This window comes from Hippopotamus amphibius, chromosome 14 (genome assembly GCF_030028045.1).
Source record: "Hippopotamus amphibius kiboko isolate mHipAmp2 chromosome 14, mHipAmp2.hap2, whole genome shotgun sequence".
NCBI classification, from domain to species: Eukaryota; Metazoa; Chordata; class Mammalia; order Artiodactyla; family Hippopotamidae; genus Hippopotamus; species Hippopotamus amphibius.
The window spans coordinates 9,988,027-9,996,668 of NC_080199.1; positions in this window are offsets into that span (position 1 = coordinate 9,988,027).

Genomic DNA, 8,642 nt, shown 5'->3' on the forward strand with positions numbered 1-8,642 from the left:
TAACAAGATCGTTCAGGCTGCAACATCAGTAATAGACTAAAAGGGGCAAAGGTGGAAGCAGAGACCAGTTTGGAAGTTATGGCAGTTTATTGTTTTTAATCATCTATACCCAAAGCACCAGAGACTTAACCCAGGTTGTAAATATCAGCAACATGACAAGATTAAAGTAAATGCAGCGCCTATGACGTCAGGAGGTGAAGGAGGGAGAAGAACGCAGAGAAAACTGTGATCGGGGACCACTGCTGTTCCCTACAAGCTCTTTTGTGCTCTCCTGCTTTTCAGCTGCCTTTACAAATAATGGATTTTTTAAATGTAGGTTAAATATGCCCACTTCAGTCTGGAAAGTAGTTCAGGCAAATGTCACACCATTAGATCCAGAATGCTCTTTTTCAGCATTTGGGGCAGGACTCGTTCTCTGGAGTGGCTTTCCAGGTGATTTAAAAACATTTATTTTATTACCTCTTTGCAGTACTGTGAGCATTTTCTGTACTCTTCGTTTACACATCTGCAATTCCTAGTATTAAACAGCTGACATTATGGTGCAAAGCAAGGAGCTTGCCAGACTTAAATAAGCAGCAGGACATGGTAGGAAGAAAACACAGGGATTCCAGGCTCTGCCACTTAAGAGCAATGTGTTTTGGAATCCTCCCTAAATCTCCCTGAGCACCTGCAAACCAGGCAGGAGATAAAGGTCAGACTGAGTGCTCAATACGCTAATAGATGTGAAACACTCTATCAAGGAAAAAGGGCTAAACATTTATGTTTATATAGTTAATGTTTCATACGCCACCGGTCATGACTGCATTGCACGGTGCTTCATAAATCCTATACATTTTACTCTTCCTTAATCCTTTATAATAACTGTTGGTGAAGGCATGCTGCTAAAGTAAAATGGCAATTACCTTGAACTTTGGTTCAGGTAGGACAGGTGTCTGGGCCCATCAGTCACTTTGTGATGCTTCAAATCCAATTTCATCCTCTTCTAGTTTTAGGTAAACATAGTTTCTGTAATGAATTCCTCAAAGAAAACATTTTAAAGAACTTTACCTTATTCCATGCAAAAGTATTCTCATGCAAATTACTTTACTTTTAATCATATAACCCAGATTTTGGACTTTATGACGTGATATTTTGGTGTATTATTTGAAATTTAAAGGGGATTATTTAAGTCACCATGAAACATCTCTACATATATCTTATATCAGAGGCCCCTACGGTCAGAATTCCTACACCCTAACCATTTATGGTATCAGGTCACTACCTGTTTAGAAACCAAGCTTTCACTAGCTTGCAATCAAATAATCTTCAGCTTGGCTGACAACAGACTACACATACAAGAAAACAAAAAAGATGGCTTCATTTTTCCCTGAAACTTAATTATGGTGCTAACCTTTCAGCAAGAAATGGCCTTTTAGAAATGCCATGTATATTTTAACTCTTGTTCCAGTTGCTAATGGCAAAGATGACCTATGAAGAAAAATAGGAGGAAAAGAGCGCCATTAACCACGTAATAACCTCAGTCCTTCAGGGTCATTAATATCCTATTTATCACTCAGGCCAATGTCATTTTATTTGTCAATTCACTCCCCAAAATATTACTTTCTATCACTATCAGAGAATTGGGGTATCCTGGGAGATTTTAAATTATAAAGTCCAGGACTTCCCTGGTGGCGCAGTGGTTAAGAATTCACCTGCCAATACAAGGGACATGGGTTCATTCCCTGGTCTGGGAAGATCCCACATGCCGCAGAGCAACTAAGCCTGTGCACTGCAACTACTGAGCCTGCGCAACAACTACAGAGCTCAAGTGCTACAACTACTGAAGCCTGCGTGCCTAGAGCCCATGCTCTGCAACAAGAGAAGCCACCGCAATGGGAAGCCCGAGCACTGCAACAAAGAACAGCCCCTGCTTGCCACAACTAGAGAAAGCATGCGCAGAGCAACAAAAACACAACACATCCAAATAAATAAATAAATAAAGTCCTATAAGAATCTCACTTCCATTATATTCTTAAATGTCTGTCTTTTCCTAAACTTTCTCTTGACAGGTTGATTAGCAGGAATTGCTTCTGATTATCAGTTTCTGAGCCCAAGGTCGCATACCAGACAATGAAGGATGGAGGGTTTTTCTTCCTCATCCACAAATATCTCTTCAAAACATTTTCAGATATTCTAAAAAGAGACCAAATCTTCTTATCTGTTCTAGTTTGAAGGATAATCCACAGGCAAGATAATCCAACCCTCTGGACCATTCAGATTTGGGAAGGGTATCATTAGGGTAATGAGTAAGTTAGAAAGCCTCTTGCTGAACCATGCACAGTAGCCAAATCACCCCTGACCACTAACTGGATGGTCGTTGAAGCTTTCAATGTGGTCAACATGTGGAACTGCCAAGCCTTCAAATCCAAGGTCCTAATTTTAATAAATGCTCAAAGGCAATCATTTTCAATATTGTTTGTTCATCAGATACCCGTTGAGACATAAGTATTTTTTTAAAGAACTTTTATTGAGATACAGTTAACAGACAATAAACTGCATATATTTAGAGTGTACAATTTGGTAATTATTTTCTTATTAGTAATGTATATATGGCAATCCCAATCTCCCAATTCATTCCCCCCCAACCCTCCCTGCTTTCCCCACTTGGTGTCCATATGTTTGTCCTCTACATCTGTGTCTCTATTTCTGCCTTGGAAACTGGTTGATTTGTACCATTTTTCTATAGTCCACATATATGTGTTAATATACGATATTCATTTTTCTCTTTCTGACTCACTTCACTCTGTTTGACAGTCTCTAGGTCCATGCATGTCTCTACAAATGTCCCAGTTTCATTCCTTTTTTACAGCTGAGTAATATTCCATTGTGTATATGTGCCACATCTTCTTTATCCATTCATCTGTTGATGAACATTTAGGTTGCTTCCATGTTCTGGCTATTGTAAATAGTGCTGCAATGAAGACTGGAGTGCATGCATCTTTTTGAATTATGGTGTTCTCTGGGTATATGCCCAGGAGTGGGATTGCTGGGTCATATGGTAACTCTAGAGAAATAAGTATTTAAGTCATCACCACTATAGGTGGTAGGATTAGCAGTAACCAAGAAATCACGTCATTGCACTCCCATTCCTGATGGGGCTGAGAGAAAAATAGAGTGAGGGGGCTTTGGGGTGCCTGGTGTTGGGGGGATATTGCCATTTTGTATGTGGTGGTTAGAAATGTGCTCTCTGATCAAAATGACTGCCTTAGTCCATTTTGGCTGCTATAACAAAAATACCATAGACTGGGTGGCTTAAACAATAAACATTTATTTCTCACTCTTCTGGAGGCCAGGTAGTCCAAGATCAAGGCAGATTCAGTGTCTGGTGAGGAACTGCTTCCTGGTTCAGAGACAGATGTCTTCTCCCTGTGTCCTCCCATGGTGGAAGGTGGACAAGAGAGCCCTCTGGGGTCTCTTGCAATGGCACTGATCCCATTCCTGAGGGCTGCACCCTCATGGCCTGATCACCTCCCAGAGGCTCTTCCTCCAACTACCATCACCTTGGAAGTTAGGATTTCAACATGGGATTTTTTTTTTAATTTTTACTGGAGTATAGTTGATTTATAATCTTGTATTAGTTTCAGGTGTACAGCAAAGTGAATCAGTTATACATATACATATATCCACTCTTTTTTAGATTCTTTTCTCATATAGGTCATCACAGAGTATTGAGAAGTGTTCCCTGTGCTATACAGCAGGTCCTTACTCGTTATCTACTGTATATATAATAGTGTGCACATGTCAATCCCAATCTCCCAATTTATCCTTTCCCCCCCTATTGCTTTTCACCCTGGTAACCATAAGTTTGTTTTCCACATCTGTGATTCTATTTCTCTTTTGTAAATAAGTTCATTTGTACCATTTTTTTAGATTCCACATGTAAATGATATGTTATTTTTCTTTCTCTGCCTTACTTCACACAGTATGATAATCTCTAGGTCCATTCATGTTGCTACAAATGGCATCATTTCTTTCTTTTTTATGGCTGAGTAGTATTCTATTGTATATATGTACCACATCTTCTTTATCCAATGGACATTTAGGTTGCTTCACACCAACACAGGAATTTTGAGGGGACACGAACATTCAGTACTTTGCAGGCATAGAATGAACGTTTATTAAATGCCTCTGACATTTGATGCTAGGAACCGTGGTAGGCGTGCAACATACATTTCTCAACTAATTCTGAGAATAGTCATGTGAGACAACTATTCGTGTCCTCATTGCATGAAGGAAATCCATCCCAGAGATGGCAGAAAAGTGGCAAGACCAGGAAAGGACAGAGCCATGATTCAGACCCAAGGTTGAGGGGCTCTGAAATCCATCTTCTTCATGCTTTTTCCCTCTAATGACAAAAGAAGAATCTACCAGAATAACTGTAATGGATCAGGCCCCTGTGGTGCTTCCACTACTGCCCCTCCTGCTAGTTCTCCCTGGGCCAGCCAGAGTGACCTCGCAGAGCGTTCCAGATTCACCCACATCGCTTCCCTGCTCACCGTCCTCCACCCCTTTCTACGTGCGGCAGACGGAGCTGCAGCTCTCCCCACAGCCTGCAGGCCCCTCTCATGTCACCTCCTCTACACTCTTAGGGCTCACCCCCCTTTTGCCACACTGGGCTTCATGCTTTTCCAAGAGGGGGTTAAAAAAAAGCCAGTCTTTCCTGTGTGATGACCTCATGACTTTCTGGAACACCTTCCCCTGTGCCTTGGTGTGTCGCATCCCCTCACTTTATTTAACTCCAGTGCCATCTTTGAAGAAAGGTCTTCCCAAAGACCCTACCTGAACGATAGCAGCCTTGCATTCTGTGACACCTGCCTCCACTCTATTTCTGTCCCTTGCACTCCCATGATCAGATATCAAATTACATACTTTTTGTTCATTTGTTTATTTTCTGTCTCATCCAAAAGCAGAAGCCCTACGAGGTCAGGACCTCATTTCTCTCCTTCACGGCTGTCTCCCAGATCCTGGAGAAGTAAACAAATGGATGATGGAGGGATGAATAAGCACACTTCCCAGCCAAGGAAATTTAAGGATGAGCTTCTGGTTTTACACTGCCTCAGAGGTGTTTCGTTTTGTTTTCCAGGGTTATTGCTAATTCTGTTCTGTGTCACCTTGTTCTTTGGGCTTTGGGAGAAAGAGAAAAGCACCTTTGAGCCTCTGCTCTTCCGTGGCCCTGGCATCACCCGCAGAGGCACCTCCACGCGTGTTTTGCACTTTTCATTGAGCATTCCCTTTCAAGTTCACCGCACACTCCCAGAAACTTGCTACTTCTGAATTAAAGGAGGAGACTTTTTGGTTTTTTCCGGTACTATCTTACATTGTTTAAAATATTCTTTCCACAATTAACTTCTTTGAAAAACTAAATATCAATCAATTCTCAGATTAATTACTTATACCTAATGTTTTTCAGAATGGCATGCAAGACCTGAGGAAACCCATAAGTTATCTTTGTCTTAACTGTAGAAAATATGTGGGAACTGGATAAAGAAATAGTTGAGAATGTGAGCTGAGGAACGGTTTCTCAACCTTGGCACCATAGACATCTGTGCTGGATAAATCCTTGTTAGCAGTACCCCTGGCCTCTACCCATTAGGTTCCCGTAGCACCATGCCTCAGTGTGACAACTGAAAATGTGGCCAAATGTTCCCTGGGGAGGGTGGGGTTGGGGATCACCCCCCACTTGAGGACTGCTGGCCTAAAAGTTTCAAATTCCTGTTCCACCACTTACCAGCTAAATGACTTCAGACAAGATGACCTCACTATGCCTCAGTTCCTGATTCCTGACATTGGAATAACAATACTCCTTTCTGTGTGAGATACTTTGTGAGGATTTAATGAAATAATACATATAAAGTGCTTAAATCAGCACCTGGCTTATTGTAAGCACTCAAGAAATGTTAGTTATTCTTTGCAAAGAGAATTCCAAACTATAACACCAGCTGACTGGGCTTGTCTACTGAAGAAGTGAGCTCTCACTTAGAGTGGAGACTTAGATACAGTTTCATGTACAGAGTACATTACACAAAGGAACTTAACAAATATTAAGAAAAACAATCAAATGACTCTACAAAAAGAATCATAATAGGTGAAAAAAATTTTGAGTGTTTACTAGATGCCTAGTACTGTGCTAAAGGCATTACATATATTTCCTCATTTTATCCTGAAACAAGATGGAAATAGATTATTTCCGTCTCATTTTACAGTAGGGGGATTTCAGGCTCCTGAGGATCAAGCCACTTGTCCAACCCCACCCAGATCAAAAGCAGCAGAGCCAAAACTTACACCCAAGTCTGTCCAATGCCAAAGCCTAAGCTCTTACACATATTTTTATATAATTTTAAAGCAAAATGAGAGTAGGGCTTGAGAAGTGGAAACTTAAAGGTAAAGAAATTAGTTACTTGTTTGAAGTGCTGCTGCTAGTCAGAGGCCCAGAAATTAACAATTGCATTCCAGTGGTCGGTCATCTTTGTCATGCTGTTTTATTCATAGATTGTGTTGTTCAGTGTCCACATCCTAATAAGTGTTCGAGGGCCATCTCTTTCAATAGGCTACCTAAGGTCTCTCCATTCTACAAAGTGTCATGGCTATAGAGCCACAGAATCTGGTGGTCTGTTCATATGCAGACAACGCCCGTGGGCAGAGACCTTGTGATTTCTCTCTAGTTCAAGGGCAAGGCTAACTGCCCCCTCTCTTGTGGGTTAGTCAGTGTCTCCAAAGTCGTACCTCCAAGCAGGTACTTCTGTGGAACTTGCACAAAAACGAACAACAAAAAAGAATTATCTCAATTCCCAATTTGTAATTCACTTCAACAGAACCTGTTAAACTTGACTCAAAATAGGAAAGAACTACAAACTATTGCAGCCAGCATTTTAGTTGCTACCTTTGTAAAATTAGCCATAACAAGCTGTCCAAGGTAAGAATCATTCTGCACATACTAGCTAATGCTGCATTTGTACTTTAAATGTTTCCACATAAACTTGATTCTCATGATAGATCCGTACACTGAAAACTTATTGGGCAATCATAAAAATCACTAGTCAAATTTCTGAAATGTTTGCTCACCGAAATTTCTGGAGTTCACCAATATAACATGAATTACCACTGGGAAATTATGTAATATTTTGCATAATCAGGTTTCAGGAGATCTATGCTATTATGGAAGATGTGCATTTGGTCATTGCCTCCGGATCACATACGAGAGGGTAAAGCAGGAAATCAGCTCTGCACACTGCTACTTTCCATTCTAGTATCCATTCCTTCTCTTCTTTCTTACTAACAGAACCCCAAATTTGATCAACTTTGCAATGTGACCAGCTAAGAAAGTTGACACAGTTCTGCCCATTGAGTTGGGGGTGGGGGGGAGCTGTGGAAAACTTTTGATGCCCTCATCTAGAAGTTACTCCTTCTTCCTTCCTATTCCTTTTTCTTTTCCCCTGGAATGCAGACACAATGACTGGAACAGCAGTAGTCATGATGCATCCATGAAGACCAAACCATGCACTAGAATGTGATTGTAGGAAGGTAGAAGGAGGTCAATATGAAGGTCAGCAAATCCAATTTGCTGCCTGTTTTTACTCAGCCTACAAGAATGGTTTTTACCATTTTTTATTTTTACAATTTTTAAGTGGGAGGAAATCAAAAGAAGAATATTTCATGACACATAAAATTATGAGAAATTCCAATTTCATTGTCCACAAGTAAAGTTTTATTGGTAGATAGGCATGCTCATTTGTTGACATTGTCAGTGGCTGCTATTTACTTGTCTATATTTGTCTATTGTCTTTGGCTGCTTTTGCGTTACAAGGGCAGAGTTGAGTGGTTGCAACAAGGTCTGTATGACCCACAAAGACTAAGATCCCTACTCTCTGGTTCTTTTACAAAGTTTGCCAACCCCTGCTTGAATAACATCCTTGACACCTAACTCCAGACTTTTTGTCATATAAGAAAACTAAACCTTTTACTTATAGAATTCACTATTTTTTTCAGATTTTATGTCATTTGCTGGCAAAGACAATCTAATTGGCTGAAGGAGCCTTGGTGTACTGGAAGAACCACTTGGCTGGTGGACATTCTGCAAATGTCAGGGCTCTATTTTCCTATAATTTTCCAAGAACTTTAAATCTTTCCTTGGAATAGGCAGCAGCTAGAAGACTAGAGAGGAATGTAGAGGTGAAAACTTTAAAGAAAGATAAATCCCTACAGAACCGGGCAGCAAAGTGGATGTACAGAGTCGAGGAGAAGGAGGCGGGTGCAGGGAAATAAGAATACCTCGATGTATTTGTCACCTCTTGCTGCAGAAACAACCTTTACTACCCACATTTTCTGCAGTTCAGGAGTCCGGGCATGGCCTAGCTGGGCTCTCTCTTTCAGGGCCTGCACAGTCTGAAATCAAGGGCAAGGGAACCACAGTCAGCTCAAGACTTGCCAGTAAAAGAACCCAAGCTTGCTTGCACCCCCATTGTCAGGATTCAGTTCTCTGGACTGAGAGCCCTGCCCCCTGCTGCCTTGCTGTCTGGGCCTCTCCATCGGGCAGCTCGTGACCTGGCAGCTGGCTTCATCACGCAGGCAAGCAAGAGGACAAGAGAGGAATGGGGGCAAGATGA